This window comes from Vulpes vulpes, chromosome 4 (assembly GCF_048418805.1).
Source record: "Vulpes vulpes isolate BD-2025 chromosome 4, VulVul3, whole genome shotgun sequence".
NCBI classification, from domain to species: domain Eukaryota; kingdom Metazoa; phylum Chordata; class Mammalia; order Carnivora; family Canidae; genus Vulpes; species Vulpes vulpes.
The window spans coordinates 8,838,907-8,865,714 of NC_132783.1; the positions used below are offsets into that span (position 1 = coordinate 8,838,907).

At 34.2% G+C, this 26,808-nt stretch overlaps 1 pseudogene; it reads left to right on the forward strand.

Annotated features, from left to right (window-relative positions):
• Positions 1-944: 944 nt before the first annotated feature.
• LOC112931622 (3-hydroxyisobutyrate dehydrogenase, mitochondrial-like) lies at positions 945-2,230 on the forward strand (annotated as a pseudogene).
• The last annotated feature ends 24,578 nt before the right edge of the window (positions 2,231-26,808 follow it).

Below are 26,808 nucleotides of genomic sequence, written 5' to 3' on the forward strand. Positions count from 1 at the left end.
AATTTTCTTCCTGGATTCATCTTTCTTTAAGGAAAAAAATGCCTTTTAAAAGGTTTGATTTAAAAAATGCATATTAGATTCTTGTGCGTTTAAAACATTCCTATTTCTCCTCTATCAGGTTCTTGCCCCAGGCAAAAACCGACGCCTCACACAAATATTGAAAAAGAAGAAGAAAAAAAAGAAATCTCAAGAGACATACTAAGATATCTTAGGATTTGAACAATCAAAAAGGCAAAGGTCATATGGGTTATTTGAAAACTCCTTTGAGGGAAAAATTGATCCATTCCTTTAATGTTCTCCACAACAAGGATTAATTCTCTTTGAGTACTTTAAATAATATAAGGGAAAACCCATTAAGGAGAGGAGACTCAATTCAGTGCTCTGACCCCCTGATCCATATGAGAACTTTCAAAACCAATCCCAGACTAATATATTCTCTATTGATTTTGATTTTTATATTATCTTAAACCCAGAGAGAGTTTATTTCCTTCTAAAAATATAATTTAAAATGATCAAATAATACTCTATCCCCAAAGTTGCTACTAAGAAACTCTCCAAACACTAGAAAAAGTTCACAGTAGAGACAGGAGGCAAACAGCAGGGGATAAGAATATAAATTGAAATTTTATCAATTCACATGTCATAATTTATTCTTGTTTCAAAATGATGAATATTAAACAAGTTAGACTTCACTCTAATGAAGTCATAAATAATAATAAAACATTCTATTATTGTATATTATATACGACATGTTACATAATATATATCATATACTGATATAGCACTTTGTAGATTAAAAGTAGCTTTGCCAAATTTAATCTACACAACAATGATGTGAGTAGGCTTTGCTATTAAATTGCTTTTAATAGCTTATGCAAGCAGTCAGTGGGCAAGCCAGGAGGCAGAGTCTCGAAGTCATAAAGGGGAGATGAGGCTGGGAGGACATGCTAGGCTCAAAATCACTGTGCTTTATGGAGCACCCTCCAGAGTCTGGTATTGGAGCATCCCCATCCTACAGGCAGTGCCTGGTGGCTCTGTGTTCTAGGTCAATGGCTTCTAAGACTCCAGTTGGATTCATTGGACAGGGCAACATGGGTTATTTAATGGCAAAAAAAAAAAACAAACACTCATGGCTGAGGTGTCTGGGTGGCTCAGTCTGGTAAGTGTCAGCCCTCAGCTCAGGTCATGATCCACGGGTCCTGGGATCTATCCCAGCCTTGGGCCCCCTGCTCAGTGGGGAGCCTGCTTCTCCATCCCACTTGTGCTCTCTGTCACACTCTCTTGTTATCCCTCTCAAATAAATAAATAAAATCTTTAAAAAAATCTCATTCTATCCATTCATTATTTATGATGGGTTCCCTGATGCTACAGGCAGTATCCAGATGGCAGTGAACAGGTAGTCTTCCCTAGCAGATTAACTGAAAATGATAGCATTATTACAATGTTGCCTACCAGTATCAATGCAAGAGAAGTTTACTCCAAGCAAATGAAATTCGAAGAAGAAGAAGAAGAAGAAGAAGAAGAACAAGAAGAAGAACAAGAAGAAGAACAAGAAGAAGAAGTACAAGAAGAACAAGAACAAGAAGAAGAACAAGAACAAGAACAAGAAGAACAAGAAGGCTATTAATAGATTTTAGCACTATGGATCCTGCAAGTTCAAAAGAATTGGCCAAAGAAATGGAGAAAATGGGAGCATTTTCATGGATACCCCTGTTTCTGATGGTGTGGAGGCTGGTCCATTTGGGAAAGTCATTTATGGTGAGAGAAGCGGAAGATAAATTTGTTGCTGTGCAAGAGTCGCTGAGGTGCATGTGCTCCAGTGTGGTGTATTATGGAGCTGTAGGGACCATGTGGGCTGCAAACCTCTGAAACAACATGATGTTTGCTACCAGTATGACTGGACCAGCTGAAGCTACGGATCTTGAAATCCAGGTAGGGCTTGACTCAAAACTGTTCGCTAAAATACTAAATATGAGCTCAGGATGGTGTTGGTCAAGTGACACAACCCTGTGCCTGGGATGATGGATGGAATTCCATCTGCTAATAACTATTAGGTAGATTTGGAGCAACACTCATGGCTAAGAATCTGGGGTTAGCACGAGGCTGCCACCAGCACCTAACCCTTCTGGACAGTCAAGCCCAGGTCTACAGGATGATGTGTGCAAAGGGTTACTCAGAGAAAGACTTTTCCTGCATCTTCCAATTTCTATGAGAGGAGGAGGCCTTTTGAGTTTGCCCTTTGGCTGTGAACACTGTTGGATACCAAACTCTATCCTGAAGCCTCCTTTTAGCTCCCTACCCAAGTAAATGGGTTTAATCAAAGGCCACTTGTCTGCTGTTGATTGTCTAGGTCCCAGTAAACCCTAGAATTTTCCACTTTTTTTTAATCTATTTAGCAAACATGTATTATCTGATTTTTTTTTTTTTTTTTTTGCAAGCCACTGATCATCTCTGTTAACTACTGATTGACCTTTTTCAAGTTTGATCCCTGAGTATCTTCAACTGAATCATTTCATACTTCAATCAGGATATTACCCACCCCACTTTACATATAAAAACAAATATTTTTGCAACAGGATGAAATCTGTCTTAAAGAAAAGAAATTGATGTGAGGAAAGGAGTTAGAAAAATAGGAAGTTTAGTGAGTTGCTACCTGTGCCCCTCAGGGAGTTTGTCCTGCTAACCAAGGTGTATGCTTGTTTTACAAAGGTTACTGATGTATTTTCCAGGGAGTTGATAAAGCAGGAGAATTTCTTGCTGCATGTTTCATAATTTGGACTCTGTTACATTATCTTAGTTTTGTCCCTCTTGTAACAACCCCCCCCCAATACTCAGCAAAATTGTTTTTTATATTTTTCCTTCCTTAAGAATTCTTACTATGTTTTTTTTTCACTTCAAGAGAATGACATCTTTAGAACTGTTTCAGAACCATGATTGATATTTGTTTTAATTATTTATCACATTATTCTAAATATAACCATATTATTTTGAATTCAAATAAGTTTGTATGCTGATAAAAAATATTTTGTGCAAGTTAAGTAATCCCTTAGGCCTTAGTTTTCTTATTATAAAAGTAGGAAATTACAGTAAATTATTTCTGAGCCCCTTTGCAACGCAAAAAATTAACTAAGGACAACTAATGTTAAAGAATAAATCCCCGACGTAGTTTGCTTTTCTTATTACTAAGCTTCAAGGTGGTATTATTTACCATAGTTTTTTTAAACATCTCTAAATGTCTATAAATCATATACCATAAAATTCACCAATAAGAATTATACAATTCAATGTTTTCGTATTATGTTCACAGTGTTGTGTAACCACACCACAATCTAAGTTTAGAACATTTAACATCCCCAAAAAATCCCATGCACATTAGCAATTACGCACATCTCAGATCTAGCAACCACTAATTTACTTTCTGCGTCTATAGAGCTGTCTATTTTAGACAAGTTATATGCATGGAATCATATATTATATGGTCTTCTGGGGCTAGCGACTTTCACTGAGCACGATGTCTTCAAGGTTATTCACCTTGTTGCATGTTAACATTACTTCATTCCCTTCTGTTGTTAAATAATATCTAACTCTGTGAATGTATGTTTATTTATCAGTTGATGGACAATTATTTTTAACTTTTCACTATCATGAATAAACCTGCTGTGAATATTTGTGAACAAGTTTTTGAGTGGACATGTATTTTCAGTTCTCTTGGTTATATATCTAGGGATAGAATTGCTGAGTCATATGTTAACTCTGCTTACCATTTTGAGGAACAGCCAAACTATTTTCCATAAAAGCTGCAAGGAGAGCATTCTAGTTTTTCCACATCCTCACCATCACTTGTTATTACCTGTCTTTCTCATTCTTATAGCCATCCCAGTGGGTATAAAATAGTATCTCATTGTGATTTGGTTACATTTCCCCAATGACTAAAGATGTGGATCACCTTTTATGTGTTTATTTGCTCTTTGTATATTTTCCTAGAAGAAATGTCTCTTTATATATGTATATTCTTTTCCTCTATATCTTCTCCCAAAAGTATAGTTTTAGTTCTTCTATTTAAGTGCATGATCCATTTTTAGTTAATTTTTGTGTATGGCATAAAAGCGTTGTCCAAATTAATTCTTTGACATGTAGATACCCAATTGTATCAACTCTATTTCATGAAAAGTCTATTCTTTCTCCATTAAATTGTCTTGGTTTTATGGTTCAATTGTTTTGTGGTTCTCTTCAATGTGCTTGTCCAATTTGATATAGGGGTAATGCTGACCTCATAAAATGAGTTGAGGAGTATTTTTCTTTTGTTTTCTGAAAGAGATGGTGTAGAATTGCTATTATTTCTTCTACAAATAATAGAATTCACTAATGAAACCATCCAGAACTAGTTTTCTTTGTTGGGATATTTTAAACTATGAATTCAACTTTAGTAGATTGGGCCATGTAATTGGTCATATAGTTGTTACTGTTTCTTTTTCATCTTCTTAATATCCATGGGATCTGTAGGGAAATCCCCTCTTTGATTCCTGGCATGCATTATTTATGTTTTCTCCCTTTTTCATTGTCTGTCTAGAGATATTCAATTTTTAAAAAATCTTTTTATATTATATATATAGAGAGAGCGTGCATGAGAGAGAAAACATGAGCAATGGGGAGGAAGAGAGAGAGGGAGAAGCAGATTCCTCACTGACCAGGGAGCCATCATGGGCTTGATCATAGGACATCAGGATCACTATCTGAGCCTGAAGGCAGACGCTTAACCAACGGAGCCATCCAGGCACCTAAGAGGTATTTCAATTGTATCAATCTTCTCAAAGAACCAAATCTGGTTCCATTAATTTTTATCTATTTTTTTCTTCTCAATGTCATTGATTTCTTCTTATTTTCTTTCATCTTCTTGTTTTTGACTTAATCTTTTTTCTAGTTTCTTAAGGTAAAAGCTTCAATTATGGATTTGATACATTTTTTTTCTTCTCTAAAATAACCTTTTAATGCTCTACAGTGATGATTCTCCCTTATCCATGAGTCATATATTCCAAGACTTCCAGTGGAGGCCTAAAGCTGTGGATAGTATCCCAACCCTATTATTTGCTCTTTTTTTTTTTTTCTGTAAATACATACTAATCATGACATTTTGTTTATAAATTAAGCATACTTCTCTGAGCTTCCTGGATCTGCGATTTGTTTTCTGTTATTAACTTTGGAAAATTCTTAACCATTTACCTTAAATATTTTGTTTCTGTCTCCCTTCTCTATCTGGTATTATCATTGTGCATGTGTTATACTTTTTGAAGTTGTCTAGCATTTTTTGGATATTCTCTTATCCATCTCCATTTTTTTCATTTTTTCTCTTTTATTTTTAGTTTGAGATGTTTCTTTTTTTTTTTAAGATTTTATTTATTTATTCATGAGAGACACAGAGAGAGGCTGAGACATAGGCAGAGGGAGAGCAGGCTCCTCAAAGGGAGCAGCAGCCTCCCTGAACTCCAGGATTACGCCCTCAGGTAAAGGCAGAAACTCATATCCTGGCCACCCAGGTGTCCCAGTTTGGGGTATTTCTATTGATGTATATTCAACTCAATTTTTCTTTCCTTCACTCTTTCCAATCTCCTGTCAATCTTACAAAAAGTATTCTTCATTTCTGTTACAATGTTTTTATTTCTACCTTTTCTTTTTGATTCTTTCTTAAAGTTGCTTATACTACCCATATCTCTTTGTATGTTGTCCACCTTTTACATTAGCATCCTTAGCAAATTATTCAGTTTTTCAAAAACCCATTTGATCATTTCAAAACCCTTGCCATTTGATCATGGTTCTGTTGCTTGCTTTGTCTCTTCAGATTGTTGTTTTGCTTTTCAGCATGCCTTGTAATTTTTATTAAAAGCTAGACATGATGTATCAGGTAAGAGAATTGAGGTAAATGGGCTCTATTAATGAAGTGTAGGGGGAAAGAGGAAGCATTCTATAATTCTATGTGATCTCACACCTAATGAGCCTGTACCCCTGGGCTGTGATCCTCACCAGTGCTTCTTACCTTTATTTAGTCCTTAATGAATGGAGGACTAGTGATGGCTGGAGTTAGATATCATCCTTTTTATAGGTTGGTTAAGCTCTGGTAAAATAGTCTTTCCTTGGTTGAAGAGGATAGAGAACTCTGAGCAATAATAAGATATCTACTTTTCCAGTCACCTTGCTAGAGCAGGAATGAATTTTTTTCTTGAGCTTCACCTTAAGAATACTAGAAGACTCCAGGAAGGAGAAGTAACAAAAATGGGGGGTATCTCCTCAGGCTCAGCCTCTAGGAACTTTTACTTCTCAAACTAGTGGAGGGCCAGTACCCAACAATTAGTTAATTAATCTCTGAGTGTTACTTTCAGTTCTGGCTCTCGCAATGTTTTCTCTTCCTGGTAAGCCAGGATTCTTTGTATTTGCCTATCTCTCCAGTTTGAGGGGCAGTCATTTTTCTGCAACTCAATCTTCTAATGGAATTAAGAAAATTTGTTGACTCCGTATATTACTATTCTTCTCATGAGGACAGGAGTGAAGACTTCTAAGCATTTTGCATGTCATTCCTGAAACTGGTTCTATACTCTGAGAAAAACTGTTACAATTCTCTGAATGATGCAGTGTTGTAAGTTGTCCCTGTGTTAATAATGTGCAGGTGAGGGATCCCTGGGTGGCGCAGCGGTTTGGCGCCTGCCTTTGGCCCAGGGTGTGATCCTGGAGACCCGGGATCGAATCCCACGTCGGGCTCCCGGTGTATGGAGCCTGCTTCTCCCTCTGCCTGTGTCTCTGCCTCTCTCTCTCTCTGTGTGTGACTATCATAAATAAATAAAAAATTAAAAAAAAATAATAATGTGCAGGTGATTCACATAGTTGGGGGACCAAGAGCTGTGTCTAAGACCACCAGAGAAGTTCCTTACTTTATAGTGAATCTCCATATTGTACAGGATAAACATTTGTTTGTGATCAGTACAGATCATCAACTGCAAATTGCTAAACATTATTTAGAATTCTTTTTTTCTTTTTCTTTTTTAATTATTTATTTTTAAATAATAAATTTATTTTTATTTGTGTTCAATTTGCCAACATACAGAATAACACCCAGTGCTCATCCCATCAAGTGCCCCCCTCAGTGCCTGCCACCCATTTAGAATTGTTTAGAATTCTTAAAGATATACATATCTTTATTCTTATGAAATATTTAATTTTGAAAGTTCTAGTATGTTTCACTCTTGCACTCTTGCTAAACAACTTAAATGAGGCAGGAATTTGATGTTGATATGCCCAGAGCACTCATAAACATATTTATGCATCTTTTAAAGGCCAAATTTGATGTCAGGGTGAGGGAATATGTAATTCTGTGACATCAAATGAAGGCCACTTGATCAGTTGTCTTATTTTCTTTACCCACAACCCAGGAGCTATACCTTATAGCATCAAACATTTAGAGGTCTGAATTTTAACAACCCAGGCACTTTTCAAAAAAAAAAAAAAATGCAAGGAAACCAAATACCTGTAATGCTTTACAAAACATGGATCACAAACCACTGCTGTTCTTATCATATGGATCCTTTTAAAAACTGCAGAGTCCTACATCCTATTTGAGTATATGTATATAAGTATTTGGTCATGAGGTCTGAGAAACTGAATTTGAAAGAGTTCTAATTTATAGTGTTTGGAATCCTAAGGTACATTTTTTCTTCTAAAAAAATTAGGAGTTTAGGACTGATTCTGCAGTAGTCATCCTTTCTTAGAGAAAGTATTATTCTTTCATTGGGTAAGGGTATGTTCTGTTTTGATACAAACTTCTGCCTAACAAAAGTATCCTTTGTATATTTGTATTTTTATGAACTATTGTGAACTATTTCAGAAAATTCCACAGGAGTTTAATATATGTAATTTTAGGTAATTTTCCCCATCCAGAACAACTTGTCTACTTGATAAGAAATCTACATTTATTTTTAACTCTGAAACAAAGACTTTTAATACCATAATTCATGAGCAAAATCTACAAAATTAGTTTCCTTCTTTTAGATGTACTGCCGTTCTTAAATCCATGCAGTATGAACTTTGTTAAGATTTACACATAATCCAGTAAGCTATTATGGCATCATATTGAATGCTTGGATATTAAGTATTTATTTGGGGAATAAGGAAGAGAAGATTTGGCTGGAGAGAAAGAAATAGGACAAATCCCATTATTAATTAATAAAATCAGATCTATTTTACTAAGAAAGATTCATACTAAGAGATATTTTAGGTGATTATTTATTCTTATGACATTATGTCAAATTCTATTATACTTTGATTTACTTTCATTTAGCTATATATGTGGTCTATAGTGATGATGGTGACTGTCTGGAGCCCCATTATAAGTTAACAGTAAAAGGAGCCAAGGAAATAAGCACCAAAACAAGAAAACTTAAGTGAAGGAATAATACATAATATTCTAAAGTATCAGATTGTAAATTGCATCAGCACACTTGCTACCCCACATGTGAGCAAATATCAATGATTTTGACTTTTATATTTTGACTATTTATATTTTAAAATATTTGATCATTTAGACAGTCAAACTCCTACAGATTTAGGTGACTAGTCTAATGACTTCTGGAGTTTTCTGACTCCTTTAATTCTGTATGTGTCCTCCAGTTAACTTCCTTTGCTAAGACACATTTGTTTTGTTTTATTTTGTTTGGTTTTATTTTGAATATACAAGGAAGAGAAGACATGAATTCAGTGGAAATAGACTGACAAACATGTACAAACTTCTAAGCAAGCTTCTATACCCAACTAATCCTTCACATGTACAGACACAGAATTTATTTTTGCACACTTACGTTCCATCACCTTTCCCCAGAGCATATGTTTTTGCAAGATATACCTCAATGGAAATGTAGTGAAAATGTTTCTATGATAAGATAAACTTATCTGGACGTTAACCTTTTCTCTCCATGATATTTCAAGAGACGATCAATGGTTTTCAGCCAAGGACATAGGAGAAGCAGAAAAGGACATGAGTAGTAAAGGATAGGTAAGCCACAAAAGATGAATCACCCCACCAGTAGCAGTTGAAACATACATACAAATCCGATCTACTGAACACCTGTGTTTTCTGTAATCAAATTCCAAATGAATGTGATATTATTTTCTATTACATAGAATTAAATGGTCTTTTTGATATTTCATTTGGATAAAAAAAATATCCATATAATGAGATAATAGAAGTATGAGATATGCCTGCTTACATCAGTGAGTAGAACCTTCATTCAGAGATACTTAAAATGAAAAAGTAAAACTAAAATTCTACTGAGAAAGAGGTGACCTACCTCTCATTTTTATCTGTTCTCAACTTAATACTTATCAATTCATAAGATTATATAGATTTGAATTTTTATTTCAGGGATTTATCAGAAGTCATTGGACATTTATACAGCTATAGGTTACATATTTTTCTAGTAAATTGAGAATTGTTAATAGAATTTAGAATTGTTAATAAATAAATTAGCTGACAATTTATTTTCTTCTTTTCCAAATACACAAAATCTTTATGAATACAGCCTGGTTTCTGAATGTCTTTCAATTACTTTTAGTCTTGCTACTTCCTTATCCTATAAATTATCCTAAATGAATAAATGTTCATTTAATTAAATTAAAATACACTTTATTCTTTATTTTGAAAGTCTGCACAAGTACGGCTTCCTGGTAACTGCTTAATATATCTTTTGAAATATTCAAAAGACCTGGCTTGTTCCTGTTTAGAAAAGGTTTCTGGAAAAAAATGTAATTCAAAAGAGGCGTTCTAATAGTTCATTGATATTGATACAGCCTGTGCTTCAGCAATACTGCATAGAAATGAAATTAAAATCATAAAAGCAGAAAAAGACATGCAGATGCATTACAGAAGGCAACACACAGGAACCAGAGCAATCAACAATCAACTTTCATTACCTTCTCATTTTTCTCTTTTATGCACAATCAACAGTGCTTTTCTTTTCTCTATTTACTCTGCCATTTATTTCAGTTTTAACCAAAATCTCACTTTAGTACTTTTCCTTTACTATTTATTTCATATCCTCAATTTTTCTGCAGTTATTTATAATTATGAAAGTATATGAAGCAGTGTTTCAGCAATCTGTTTTGTTTTTTGTTTGTTTGTTTGGACCATTATGTGTGAAGAAAATCAGGGCCGTTCTGTGTGAGTGAGTGAGTGTGTGTGTGTGTGTGTGTGTGTGTGTGTGTTTTAAAAAATATCTTGGACCAAGCAACGGAATTAAAACTATACGTAATTGTTATATTAGTGGACATGGAGGGTCAGAACAGAGAAATAATACATGAATGCACAATTTACACAAAGTATAATAGAAGGTACAGGAACTTAGTAATGTATTCATAGCAGTGCCTAGAATATTGCTTAAAAGGAAGAAGGGGCTTTATTAATATGTGTCACAGAATTATATTATGAACTAGTTCTTAGATATTTCATTTTAATAATATATTTCATTTTAATTAATATACACAAATAAAATTATTTCCTTATCCCATTTCCTTTTTTGAATTCTCCACATGCATTTGAACACAAAATGTGTTGTTTGTTATCTAAATGCAAAGTTCATTATGCATCCATGGAATTTACCTTATTGTTTAAATCATTTTTACATTATAAGATCATAAATTATTACTTACAGTTTAACAATTTAACTTGTCTTAGTCCAAGAGCGATATGTTGAAGTCATCTATTTTTATTGAGTTTCTGTTAACTTCTTGTCAATTTTGTTAATGGCTGCTGTCATACTTGGTTATATCCTCACTATAAAAATTGTGCTAATATATTATGAAGGATCTTTTGTCTTGATTTTGCTGCTATGAATTTCACTTTTCAGGTACCAATGCTGATTTCACTTTGGATTGTATCCATCTGGTATAGCTTTTTGTCTCTCCTGAATTTTAGTATCTTTTTCTTGTAACTATGTAGCTTCTCAGAAGCTACACATGAATTTTTCTTTGCAAACAACCTGAAAATATTTGCCTTTAAAAAAGAAACAATCCCAGTTACACTTGGTGGTGGAACATATATGTCCAGTCTCATATCTGCCATCATTTTATTTCATATTTCCTTTGTGTCATATTTATGCAGTATTTTTCACATACTGGCCTATTTTTATTGATTTTTTTTTGTTTTATTTTCTTTGTTTTGGTAGTTTAAAAACTTTATAATTTTTTTTTTTGGTAGTTATCTTTCTCCTAATTGTTGGTAGATATTCTTTATGGTATTTCTGCATGTCTGAATAAGCTTTTGTTCTCAATTATTTTCAGGACATTTGTGTTGCAAAAAAACTTAGAAGAGTGAGATAGTGACTATCCTCAAGGAAGCGAGCATATTTGCTTTAGGACCAGGAAAATAAAAATTCTGTCTCCATATGTGGCGAAGATTGAGCAAGTCATCTACCAGCCCACATTAAAAGATTAAAATATCCTGAATTTGGGGTTCCTCATCTAAACCTACTATATGAATAGCATCAATCTTTGCCCTTCTCAAGATCCCCCCACCCTCAGGACCTGGGAGTAAGGGAAGTGAAGGTGATGTGAGAAAAAAAGGCAAAGGAAAAAAATGAATTTCCTTACAATTTACAACTAACAACCCACGGACAAATCCTTGAAACATACAGAGTGACCTTCCTCTGGGAATTCAATTGCCCCAGTGCTAATTTTTTGCTAAGGGCAAAAGGCAATTTTAGTTTAACATTATCCCTACCTCCAGGATCCCAAAAGTCTCCTTTAACATATAAAAATTCCTTTGGAAACTTCCTTTATCTCTCTCCACCCCTCCCCCCATACAAGATATACGGTAGCAATTATCCTCCAAGTATACAGCCCACTGATACACATTTGAAGGGTCTCATGAGTAAGGTTTTACTAGACTGTAATAAATAAACTTGATGGAATAGATATGATTATTGAGAAAATGAATTGTAGTAAAAAATTTTTTTTTAAAGCACTCCTTAAAAAAAAAAAGATATATTTATTTTAGAGAGAGAGAGCATGGGCAAGGGAGTGGACAGAGGGAGAGGGAGAAAGAGAATCCCCAGCAGATTCCCAGCTGAGCATGGAGTCCTAGGCCGGGCTCCATCTCACCACCAGAAGATTGTGACCTCAGCCAAAATCAAAAGCTCCTCAGCTTAAACAAATGAACCACCCAGGCACCTCCATGCACTCTTTTTAAATAAGACCATGAAGATTAACAAGCCAAGTGTGGACATCTGGCCATTCTACACTGTGGCAGTATTAATAAAATATAAACTACATCTCACAGAAAACAAACTATGCTTTCCTTCTTCAGCTAATAAATAATAAACACCTGTGAAATTAAAGCATTTGAGTTTCAACCATATATATGCTTTGATGTAATTTGCCATTTTAATCCTGCAAAAAAAATAAAGTATTATATATACCTAATTGATTAATTTCACTACTGAAAAAGTGAGTGAGAATCCTTATATAATCCATCTCTATCTGTTCATTTCCACACACTGAATCACTATGACTTCTAGTCACACTTCAGAGTGTCTGCTCTGGGCCTAAGCCTGCTGTTTCCTCTATTAGAAAAAGAGATGTCATTCATCATCATGTGAGGTGGAGCTGGAGTCAAAAGATTTCCAAATAAATCCCGAATGGCAGTCAATTAGTCATTACTTTCACAGCTTGTCCATACATCTCTTGTTAAGTGAATGTTTATACACTTACCCTCCCCAAAGGCCTACCAGTAACTTCATGAAACACAGTGACATAGAGCTGTGACACAGCCCTGTTGGAAACTATGCCTCCAATGGCAGTTAATCAACGGATGCCATGAGCTCAACAAAGCCTCAGTACAATACAGAGAATATCTGCTGTGATTGTTTCTGCTATAAATCTTGTGAATGTCTTTTACTTTACCAAACTATTAGTAAATTCAATTTGCAATAAGGAAAACACATATGAAATGGTGTATTTAATGATGGCTTTTGAGTAGTGTCTCAAATTAGACTCTAAGGCAATAATTATTATTTTAAAAAATATTACATTTGCGAATATTTACCCAATATTTGATGAGAAGCCCAGCTTTACATGAATATCAGCCATCATATACCAGAAACAATCAATTTTGAACCCCTCAAACATTAAAGAAATAAAATGAATGTACATAACTTTGTGTAGCTATTAAGTAGCAATTCCTCAAATCTCTCTGGAACAGAGTTGGAAGGGATTCTTGGCTGTGGCTAACAAACTATAATTAATTAATTATTTCACTTCTTTTGGTGTTAATTTTCCTATACGTATATATTTATTTTCCTAAATAATAATTAAATACTTTGGAGAAGTTACTTTAGGATAGTTTGTATTATTCTGATGAAGTTTTGTAAAGTACTTAGTCACTTTTAAAAAGTCACAACTAAGTGTTGCCTGGGTGGCTTGGTCAGTTGGGTGTCTGCCTTCCACTAAGGTCATGATCCCGGGGTCCTCTCAGTTCCCTGCTCAGTGGAGAGTCAGCTGCCCTCTCTTCCTCTCCCCCTTCCCCCTGCTCTTGCTTTCTTTAATGTTCTCTCTCTCTCTCTCCTCTCAAATAAATAAATAAAACATTTTTAAAGAAAGTTACAACTTATTTTGTAGGAAATAAAGTAAAATAAAGTTGACTCAGGTATGTCTAAGAATTCTACAGGGGAATAATTCCGTTAACAGCTGTTAAATGCTAAATCAAGCAGCCAGCACTCTAAAATGTAATGTTGTTACAGCTACCATAGTAACCTATGTGGCACATCCTAGGATGAATGTTTTGTATTAGTTAGTAACAACCATGATAAAAGAATCAGATAATATTCATAAGGGACATGTCACCAAAAACTAAAGCTTCAGCCAAGTTGATTTGCTACCCTTCTTTGTCTTTCTACATATCCTTTCCATTTTTCAGGAATATTTGGAAACATACTCATTTTTATCTGGAAATGTGAATCATTTGGAATTCCCAACTCTGTGCTGAGTTTGAAGGCTTCTTAAATAGCTTTCAAGTACATAAAACTTAATGCATAATTCACAAAATGAAACCAATCAGTATTTCAGTGGCATATGTTATTTGGAATTGACAAGTTTTGTTTTTGCCTGTATAGAACTAGACTAAATATTTACACAATGCTCACCATTCTCTGCTCAGAACTCCTGAGGTTTTATAACTGCTTATTAATTAACTCTGAAATAAAAGAACTTGCACAAAGGAGAAGAGGCCACTGAACACGTTGACTTCCTATGCATTTAGAATGATCACAGCTAGGAATTGCAAGATAAATCACTCTGCACCTACAAGTCTGCATGGAAGAAGCACTTTCCAATTAGATAAATGCTAATTTGGTCACCAGGTATAATTTTGGTGAAAGAGATCATTTTTATTGAAGTAGGAAAGATTATGTTATGTAATTTATTTCTAATAAATTTAAATCAAACCTAGTATAATATAGCAGTTTAATAAATATCTAGTAATAATAGAAGAATTATGTCTGTACCACTTGTGCTTCAGTCATCTATGAAGAAAATCTGCAAATAACATAAGTGGAGTCACTGTAGAAATTCTTCATTTAATATAGTGTTATAAATTATTATTATGTAGGGATTTTAGGATACTTTCCACCTACTTATGAGCTTATTAAAATATCATATATGTTTTCAAAGTTAATATTTTTAATTCTTTTATTTATCTTTTTGTTATGTTTTTGTTTTGGTTACAAAAATTTCTGCAGATATGTGTATAAAATAATGATTATTTCCCAGGTAGAGCTGAAATAAATATTGTAAATTGTGTATGTGTGTGTGTCTGTGTGTGTGAAGTAAATGTAGGAAATCAAAAATCAAAATAATGTCTCTAGATACAATTAGAAAAGTGAGGTATATAGACATCAAATTATTCACATCTCAATTTCTTTTTTTAATGAGAGCCTTCACTTAAAAATGCATATGATAAAGCTATAAATATGAGGGAAATTATTATTTACTCATTTTTATTATTGTGGTTAAAATGACAATAGTAAAGTTACTTTTTGGGGCATATTTGGGTGAAATGAATCATTAAATAATTCTCCTTTAGAACAGTGAACTACTTAAAAAGATTCCTCTTATACATTTTTATTTAAAAAAATTCTCCATGCCTGAGCATGAGAAATTGACAAGTTAAAAAATATATTTCAGAATATGGTATCTTAATATACATTAGTAAGATCATTCAAATCCTGATAGTGAGTTTATTACCAGAAAGAGATAATATATATATCTGATCAACTAGGCTTTGTGGTATATAGCTGTTTCTCAGAGAAATTTAGTCTGTGTTTTTTCTCACAAAATAATATTTCTGGAAATGATTCAACTAAGTGTTAAAATATATTGACAGATAACTTAGAAAAAAATAAATAACATGAATATTTGTATCTGTATGTATACTTAATTTGCCATAGGACTAAATATTTATATAACATAATTGAACTTCCTAATTCAAACAAGGAGGAATCATGGCAGGAACCAGTAGTTATCCCCTAAAATCTGTTTTCATTTTCTATCCCAGAAACAGAAAATTTAACTGGATACACTATGATCCAGTATAAGGACAATCGATCACCTTACTTCCCTTGCAGCTAGATGTACTCACATGAGTAAGTTTGGACAAAACAAACATAAACATAAGTGGTTATTGAAGCGTTCTTGAACACTTCTTTAGATACATTTGGTACTGTCACTTTTTCTTTTTTTTTTTTTTTTTGTTTCTCCTTCATCTATCTAGGACACAGATTCAATCTTGATCCAAGAGAATGAGAGTGGACTGTGTAAGTTTGAAGGAGCCTGGATCCATACAAAATTTGTGGCTCAGACTTGGATTTTGTGCCTCTGAAGGTAACATGAGGGAAATAAATTTCTGTCTTAGTTATGCAACCCTTATTTTAGATTTTTCTATTTTCCATAGCCAAAAGATATCCTACATAATGCAGGAAAGAAAGGAACAGATCATAAATACACTTGAAAGAATGAGGAGACATCTCCTGTCATTACATATTTCCTAGAGAATTATGAAATTACTTAAGAGCTACACGTTGAAGATAAATCTGACAGGGGCCTATTTTTGTTTGGCCCATGAGCTAAGGATAGTGCCCATATTTTAAAGTGTTGTAGAAAAGAAAAGAAAAAAAGACAATACATGAGAGAGGCTATACATGGCCTGCAAAATCTATTGGACTATCTGGTCTTTTGTAGTAAAATTATGCATCCACAGTAGTGATTTTTCCCTAATTCTCTATAAGCTCCACCTTCATATTTATTATTTACTTCTATTGAGTGGCCTTGAGCCAACATATTTTATATTTTCTCTTCCAATCATTATCTATGTCATGTTGATTATTTGACGTTAGATGAAAAATGTCTTTATATTTCAAATATCTATCCATAGATTCACAAAGTTAGCCAATTAATTGTAATTCAAATATTTAGACATCCAGACCTTGTGGTTAAATAAGATCTCCTAACTAGACACTTGAAACTCCTTTTTATTCCAAGTTTTTTTTTTAATTCAAGTTAGTTAACATATATGGTAATACTGGTTTCACATGTAACACCCAGTGCTCATGACAAGTGCCCTCCTTCATTATATTTTATAGTTGTTATCTGGGAGGAGGTGCTGTATGACTGACCTCACTCATTATAGGTGACTATATTAGTTAAAACTTTGTAGTCAGTAGTTCCTCTGTCTTGCATCACATGATCAACACCTCCATATCCAATACTAGATTATTTACATCATTATGAAGGTAAAACTTTGAAGGAAAACGATAATGTTCTTGTAAAGGAAAATCTTGACAGAAAATGTTTTTTTTTTTTTGTTTTTTGTTTTTTTTGACAGAAAATGTTAAAACACAATGTTTTATTGATTAGGGCCAACCAACACAGTCTATAGTAGCCATATGAGACTCCCAGCAGCTGTATTTTGAAGAGAAATAGAAATAATATAGGTAGATGAGAGAAAGAAGGCTATTTATCATAAGTGATGATTAATGTTTTGTGTAAACTTTATTAGATTGTGGAAACCAGTAGTTTGGTCATACACTTGTCTAGGTATTGCTGTAAAGGTATATTTTAGATGTGATTAATTTTTTTTAATTTTTATTTATTTATGATAGTCACACACAGAGAGAGAGAGAGGCAGAGACACAGGCAGAGGGAGAAGCAGGCTCCATGCACCTGGAGCCCGATGTGGGATTCGATCCCGGGTGTCCAGGATCGCGCCCTGGGCCAAAGGCAGGCGCCAAACCGCTGCGCCACCCAGGGATCCAGATGTGATTAATTTTTAAAAAATCAGGTGATTTTCAGTAAAGATTACCCTCCATACTGTGCATGATTCTCATTCAATAAGTTGCAGATACAAAGTGTAAAGACAGATTGTTTTGAAAAAGGAGCTATGCCTCCAGACTTCAATAAAATTCTGCCTATTTCCAACATTTGAATTAATATATATATGAATATATATATATTAATATTTATATATGAAGTCAACTTTTACCTGAATCTCTAGCCTGCCAGTTGCCCTACAGATTTCAGATTTGTCTACCCACACAATGGCACAAACCAATTCCTTAAATTTGAAATCTCCATCTCTCATAAAGATATGATATATATTTCTCTCTCTTTCTCTGACTGGCATGGATAAGTGTAGGATAGAGCCATTAAAAAAAATATTAGTTCTTGCAAGAATTTATATGCTAGATTGAAGAACATAGACATTATCTTTTAGGCTAAATAATTGACTAATGGAACTTAAGTAAGTGGATTTGCATTTAGACAGAGTAGTGGTTCTTATGTGTAGTTTTTATGTGAAGAGAATTGATAAAGAGAACTCTTTGGAAAAGGGAATTAGTTAACATGCCTTGCAAACGGTCCCAGCAAAGGGTAATGAGCACCTGTGCTAAGTCAGTGATAACATAGATGAAAAGAAGACATGGGCATGTGACATATTTACTAATAGAATTGATAGGAATTATAAAACAGCCAGCAAACAATTAATAATACAGCAACAAGTACATATGTCTAAATAATTACTTTCTTAACTATAAGTGGACTAAATTCTCCACTCAAAACACATAGATTGATTGAACAGATTAAAAAAAAATAAGACCGATCTATATGCTGCCTACAAAAGACTCATTTTAGATGTAAGGTCACACACAAACTGAAAGTGAAGAATGGAAATAAGATATGTATGAGAATGAAAACCCAAAGAAAGCTAGAGTAGTTATATCAGACAAAGTAGTCTTTAAGACAGATCGTAATAAAAGATAAAGGTATTTGTTCCATAATGGTAAAGGGTTCAATTCAATAAGGAGATATAACACATAAGTATTTATGTACTCAATAGAGAAGCACCTAAAATATTTTAAGCAAATATTAATAGACATTAAAGGAGAAAAGGACAGCAGTGCAATAATAGGAAATTTTAAGGAGAATCCTTATATCAATGGATAGTTCATCTAGAGTGAAAATGAATAAGGAAACTTTGGCCTTAAGCAACATATTAGACCAGATGGACTTAACAAATATATACAGAACATTTCATTTAAAAGCAACAAAATATACTCTTCTCCAGTGTACATGAAACGTTTTCCAGGACAGATCATATGTTATAGCAAAATAAGTCCTAATATATTTAAGAGGATTGAAATTTTATCAAACATCCTTCCCAACCACAATGATATGAAACCATAAATTAACTACATGAAGAAAACTGGAAAATTCACAAATATATGGAGATTAAGTAATAGGTTACTGAACAACTAATGAGTCAAGGCAGTAGTCAAAAGAGAAATTAAAAAAAAATACCTTGAGACAAATGAAAATGGAGACATAACCTTCTAAACTTTGTGGAATGCAAGGTAAGTGGTTCTTTTTTTTTTTTTTTTAAGGTAAGTGGTTCTAAGAAGAAAATTCATATTAATAAATGTCTACCTCAAAAAACAAGGGATGTCTGAAATAATTTAACTTTGCACCTTAAGGAACTAGATAAAACAAGAACAAACAAATCCCAAAGTTAGTAGCAGAAAGAAATATCAAAGATTGGATCAGAAATAAATAGAGTAAAAAGGCAATAAAAAAGGTCAAGGAAACTAATTAGCTCATTCTTTAAAAGCATAAGCAAAAACGACAAACCTTTAACTAGACTCACCAAGAAAAAAAGAGAGAAGACTAAAAAACAGAAATAAATGAGAAGATGTTATAAATTACACCACAGAAATACAAGAAGCATAAGAAACTACTATAAACAATAATAGGCCAATAAATTAGACAAACCTAGAAGAAATGAATAAATTCCTAGAAACATACTAACAACCAAGATTGAATCATGATAAAATAGAAATTCTGGGGACGCCTGGGTGGCTCAATGGTTGAATGCCTGCCTTTGCCCCAGGGTGAGATCCTGGAGTCCTGAGATTGAGTCCCACGTCGGGCTCCCTGCATGGAGCCTGCTTCTCTCTCTGCCTGTGTCTCTGCCTCTCTGTGTGTGTGTGTGTCTCTCGTGAATAAATAAAATAAAATCTTCAAAAAAAAAAAGAAATAGAAATTCTGAACATATCAATTACTAGTAAGGAAACTGAATCACTAATCAAAAACTGCCCATCAAACAAAATTTCAGGACCAGACAGTTTCACAGGTGAATTTCACCAACCATTCAAAGAAGAATTAATTAATTAGGAAGAATACCAAGTCTTCTCAAACTCTTTCAAAAAACAAAACAAGAGGGTACTCTCTCAAACTCATTTTATGAGGCCCCATTACATTGTTATAGCAAAACACACAAGGGCACCATGGGGCAGGGGGTGGGGTGGGGGGAATCCCATGTCAATATTTCTGAAAAACATAAATGCAAAAATTCTCAGCAAATATTAGCAAACCAAATTCAATAATACTTTTGAATATTTAATTCAAAATTAAAAGGATCATACACCATGATCAAACTGTTTCAAACTATATTATAAAGCTATAGCAATTAAAACAGTATGTTGCTGGCATAGAAACAAACATATAAATAAATGAAACAGAAGAGAGAACCCAGAAATAAACCCATGCATATATGGTTGATTTATTTATCACAAAAGAGCCAAGAATATACAATGGGGAAAAGACAGTATCTTCAATAAATAGTGTTGGGAAAACTATACAGTCACATGTGAAAGAATGATATTTTAATACAACTGTACATTACAAACAAAACTTAACTCCAAAATGAATTAAAGACTTGAACATAAGACCTGAAACTATAAAACTCTGAGCAGAAAGCATAGGTGGAAAATGCCTTGATATAGGTCTAAGTAGTATTTCTTTTAATTTGACATTGAAAAGAAAAAAAATGTGAAAAAAAAGCAAGAACAAAAATAAAGTAAAACTACATCAAAATAAAAAGCTTCCTCACGGCAAAGGAAATCATCAATAAAATGGAAAGGCAACCTATAGGATGTGAGAAAGTATTTGCAAATTATATATCTAATAAGGGGTTAATAGCCAAAATATATAAAGGATTCATACAAATCAACAGCAGAAAAAGATTTTTAAAATCCAATTTAAAAAATGGGCAGAGAATCTGAAGAGGCATCTTCCTAGAAACATACAGACGACAAACAGCTATGTGGAAAGATGCTCAACATTATTAATAATCAGAGAAAAGCAAGTCAAAGTCATAATGAGAGATCACCTTACATCTATTAGAATGGCTATTATCAAAAAGACAAGAAGTGAAAAGCATTGGCACTGTGTGGAGAAAAACGAGCATTTGTCCACTCCCTGTGGGAATGTAAATTGGTGCAGCCACAATGCAAAACAGAATGAAGCTTCCTCAAAAAATTAAAAAAAAAAAAAACAGAATTACCATATGATCCAGCAATTCCACTTCTGGATATTTACCCAAAGAAAATGAAAACACGAACTCAAAAAGATATTCACAGCCCCATGCTCATTGCAGCATTATGTACGATAGACATGATATGGAAACAACCTAAGTGTTCATTAATGGATGAATGAAAAACTTGTAGGAGAAATATATATATATATATATTCATATATATTCATATATCATATATATATATTCAGCCATAAAAAAGTGAAATAATTATTTGTGATGACATGGCTAGCCCCCAAGGACATTATTCAAAATTAAATAAATCAGATAGAGGTTAATACCATATGATCTTTTTTATATATGTGGAATCTAAAAAAGAAAAAAAAAAGGAAGCTCTCATAGAACAGAAAGGGGGTAGGAGAGAGAAATCCATGAAGGAGGTTACAAAAAAAAAAAAAAATAGAAAGAAAGAGAGAGAGGGAGAAAGGCAGTGAATTTAGACAGCTCTTACTAAAAAGATTTAGTAAAGAAGATAAAAAAATGTGACATTTACTAGATTTCCCTGAGTCTATTTTCTCTTCTATAAAATATGTCTGTAACACAAAATGCAGCTCTTTTCTGTCGATGAAGCTAATATCATCAATATCATTATAATTGTCCTGGCTCAGTCTGGAATAGAAATGCACCACCCAACCTTATGCTCAGAGACAATATTCTTTGCTTGTAGAATTTACTGCATTGAGAATGACTTCTGCTCCGTATGCCATATGTTGTTAACCCAGGGTCAGCAAGACAGTGGCCATGACATTTTCTATTACTTTTTCTTACTGTTTTTACTTCACATAATAAAGATACACATTTCATCAAAAAAAGAAAAAAAAGAAATAAAAAGGAAAGTAGTGAAAAAAATTGAATCATTTAGCACAAAGCAGTATAGGCATGCTAACCTCAAAAGATTCGTAGCCATCCAGACATTATTTCAGCAGAAAAAATAATCATTCATACCATTACATTGATATTATTATTTTTAATGACATAGTTTTATATTTTTTCTTGTAATTAATTTGTTTATCTGTTTTGGTTTGATAATGATATAATAGCTACAAACATTAGTGTTTATACTCAGTGTTATTTCTACATAGTTAAGAAAACAATTTCAATCAACTCTAGGGTATAAGAAACCTAAGAGAAATATATTCCTTTGTACAAAGTCTAAATATTATACACATTTGAGAAACATTGGATTAAGCCAAGTAATGCCTCACCATCCTGCCATGAAAAACAAAAAATTGGCAAGATTTGGTAACTTAGAACATGGATGCATTAGATAAGAAAAAAAAAAAAAAGTAATAGCCATTCTATTCTAGTGTTACCAGGTGGACTGGGGAGACCCCTTAGCCCAAGGCCTCTGTCCAACCAATCCCAAAGATGTTGCCAGAGATTCTTGGTCTCCTCAAGAGAAAGAATTCAAGGATAGACACAACACGGCCGATGAGTGACGCATTTATTATTTATTAAAGTGAAAATAAGTTCTTGAGATGTGAGAGTAGGATTTCTCCCTCCTACCCCCTTTCTGTTCTCTGAGGTCCCAATAGAGAGAATGAGCAGGAGCACTAGCAAGTCCTCTGCCCCTGGGCTTGGGGCCCACCTTTTTATTGACAGTTGTTAATAAGAATGTGGAATATTCATTTTGTAAGATGAGGATTCTTTGGAAGCAAGGCTGTAAGTCTTTTCGTCCTTACTCGGTCATGGTTTATGGCCCTCTTTGCCTTGGACCTGTCTGATTTGATCCATTTTCTTATCTCTTTATTTTGAGAGTGCTGTCAGGACAAGTTTTTAACTTTCCCCAAGATTTGACCCTGATTCCCCCTTTGCTGAACTCTAGTCATCTTATTAAAACCTAACTACCCACTCTAACAGGAGCACTGGCACTGGATTGGACAAGGTGTTTCCAAATAAACGGAAGAGAAAATTTAGAAAAGAAAACTAAGACCTTAATTTTGGTCCTGTGTTTAGGTACCAGTAGAAGTATAGAGACAGAGGAGCTGCTCCATCAGTGAAGCATCTGCCTTCAGCTCATGTCATGATCCCGGGGTCCTGGGATCCAGCCCCGTATGCAGCTTCTCTATCAGAGGGAAACCTGCTTCTCCCTCTCCTCCTCCCCACCATTATTCTATTTTGCTAGCTCATTCTCTCTCACATGTAAAATTTTTAAAAAATCTTTATTAAAAAAGAATCATAGAGATAAAGAAGACCATAAATACAGTAAATATGTAAACGATTATGACCCCAAGATTTAGCAAATAATTGGTACGTGAGATAAAAGAGATGCAAGTCAAAAATAACCACAATTGTTGGAATAACAGGTGATATTAACAGCTCAGATAAAGGACATGAATGCAGGAATACATGTAACAAAAGAAGATAACGTGTTCAAATTTGGACGCTTTCTTTTTTATTTTTAATTTGAGTTTCCTATGGAACATTTGTCAAGAAGATATATAATAGTTATTTAAGTCAGGAAGAAGTTTGGACTGAAGAATATAAATACCTTAGTCTTTCATTTATCAGTCATCTATTGGGATAAAAGAGTAGAAGATGTCTCCTGTGTCTCCCGTGGACAAGAATCATGTAACCAAAATAGCGGACTGAGACTGGAATTTTTTAAAGCACACACACACACACACACACACACACACAAAAGAAGAAGAAGAAGAAAGGAAAGAAATAAAAGTTGTAGATAGAGTAAAAGCAGATAATAGAAGGCACAATGGTGAATGTGTTGGGGGGAAAACGTGCATTCTCATGGAAGACAAGGAAAAGGAGAGTAACCAGTGATATCCAGGGCAAGAAAAAGGTAGGTACACAAATGGGGCAACAGGGAGTAGCCTCAGAGAGAAAATTCAGGGTATTTCTTTTGTCAATGAAAACCCTACCCCACTGTTTGTGAGAAGTGAATTTAGACAATTGGTTCAAGAAATTTAGCACAGAAAATGGAGAGAGATGTCAGGAGGTAGCTGTTAGGAGACACGGAATTAGATGAGGCTTTTTGTTTTATTTCATTTGTCCAGAGTAAAGTCCTATATAAAAGAAGATAAGTGGAAGAGACAAGAAGACTAATGCCCAGTTAGATGCATTGGCCTTAAAACAAGGACTATTACTTCATTTCAGGAATGGAGGAAAAAATAAAGATGAACGATGGTATAAATACATTTGAGGGTAGGTTGAATTTTTTGAAAAACAATGTATTAAATAATTTCAGATTTCTCAGAGAAGCATTTATATCAACCATCGAGTCATGAAAATGTCATGACTGAAAATCTTAGGATTTTCAGACATTCAACATGTTTATGAGAAATAATTAAGATTTAAATTTGGAAAGTTTATAACTTTTTTTAAAGATTTTATGTTTTATTAGAGAGAGAGAGCAAGCACAGCAGCAGGGGGGAGGAGCAGAGGAGAGGACGAAGCAGACTGTCCACTGTGCAGGGAGCCACTCCTACAGATTCCAGGACCCTGGGATCATGACCTGGGCCAAGGCAGCCACTTAACTGACTGAGCCACCCAGGCGCCCCTATAACTTATTTTTAACAACCATTGATCATCCACATTTAGTAACATAATATATTATGTTGTACTGGTAGATGGAAATTTGGCTTGTTTGCTGTAGTGAAAGAGGGCGACAAAGGAAAGGGATGCATGAAAATTGAGTATTGGTGCAAGAGTTGAGTAACTGGTGGAATAAAAGAATCAGCTGTTCTTCCCACATGATTTTGCCTTATTGACATTCAAACAAGAAATTATTGACAAAATAATAGTGTTCCTGGACTTTGACATCAAATCAAGGAAACCATAAATAGAATACACGTGTAATTTTAAAAATTCACGATAACATTTATATTCATCTTTTAAGTTTTAGACAGTGTTTCTACCACTGGGATAGGGTATAGTGAGAGATACCCCCAAGAAAACACAGTTTGGGAAACTTGAAGGCTCTAGGTAAGACCCAAATTGAAGATAACTCAAACTTCAGAGGTTCTTCTCTGTGACAATGTACATTCCTGGATAAGACAGAAAATCCGAAGCACAGCTACATTAGTTTTCAAAGTAAAGGGAGAAAAGCAATGCCTGTCTAATAAAATTGACACTGTAGACATTTGGTTGATACACAACAGCTTTATGTATTATTGGATACCAGAATTGGTTCCCACCCTAAATAAATGTACCTTCTAAGAATCTTTATGTTCACCCCTTCCTTCTCTGTGACCTGCAAGACCCAACACTTCCCATCTGACGGACAGTAGCAATGAGCTTCTGTTACTGTTCAATTGACTGTGGCAGCCATGGACATGTGCCACTTGGATATCCCTGCCAAAGAAAACGGCTACCAGGATGCAATCACCTGGAAATCGCAGATGTGATACCTTTAGAATCGGCCACAGTCTTCTAACCAAAGAACACGCTCTCCCTGAGGAGTTTCAGCGAATGAGTGGGTGAGGCGCAGTGGAGGCCCATGTTGTTTCTGTGCAATATGGAACTTCTGAACAGGTTGTCTTCTCTGGAGTTCCCTTTGGCATGGATGAAACTTTCTCAGACCTGCCTCAGTAACTCTTCCTGTCCAATATTTCTTCTTTACTCTTGTCTTTTCATAGGTATCAAACCTGCATCACAGACTTGAAGATTCTCCCTACTATGACTCCCTCCTTTGTCTTTCAGACTTTATGCCCAATAAATATTTTCCATTTCTGACTCAATCTTGGTGTCTGCTTCCCCGTAGAATTGGACTGACCCATGGACTCTCATTATTTCAATGGTAAATGTTGACACATTTCAAAGATTTTATTTATTTATTTATTTATTTATTTATTTATTTATTTATTCATTCATTCATTCATTCATTCATGAGAGATGCAGAGAGAGAGAGAGAGAGAGAGAGAGAGAGTCAGAGACACAGGCAGAGGGAGAAGCAGGCTCCAAGCAGGGAGCCCGATGTGGGACTCGATCCCGGGTCTCCAGGATCACACCCTGGGCTCAAGGCGGCAATAAACCACTGAGCCACCCAGGCTGCCCCTGTTGACACATTTCAAAATACAGGTTTTTCTGTTTGTGCATTATCAAAAGTAAATAGGGAGAGCAATAATCATGTGAAAAATAAGTACACTAATTTTTTATTGCTGCTGTAACATGTTTACCAGAAAAGCTTAAAGATGTAAATAAGAATTTATTCTCTTAAAATTCTGGAGATCAGAAGTCCAAAATGAGTTTTATGGAGTTAATATCAGTGTATGAGTAGGGCTCTTCTCTTCTGGAGGCTCCAGGAAAAAAATCTATTTGTCTTTTTCTTTATCTATTTCTTTTTTTAATTTATTTTATTTTATTTATTTTCTATTTTTTTTAATTTTTATTTTATCTTTTTCAACGTATAGTGGTCATCCCTATTCCTTGGCTTATAGCACTTTCCTCATCTTCAGTGCACCTGACTCCAATCTAAGTTTCATTGCCTTTTCCTTTAGAGGCAAATCTGTCTCTGCTTCCTTCTTACAAGGCCACCCATGATTACATACAGAGCCAACCTAAATAATCCAGCATAATTTCCCCATCTCAAAATCTTTTATTTAATCACATATTCAAAGTCCCTTTAGCCATATAAGGTGTAGCTCACAAATTTCCAGGATGAGGGTGTGGAGAATTACTCAGTTTATCATGTCACGTAAATTATTTTTCTAAGAAGATTGAGTTTGAAAAATTTGAAATTTTGGAATTAGGTTCAGATTAAAGAAAATTTACCCTTCAGAGGTTCTTGTCTGTGACTATGGACATCCATGAATAAGACGGAGATATTGAAGCACAACTCTGCTAAAATCTCAAATGGAACAAGAAAAGCAATTCAGAGGCAATGAGTATTATAGATATCTGAA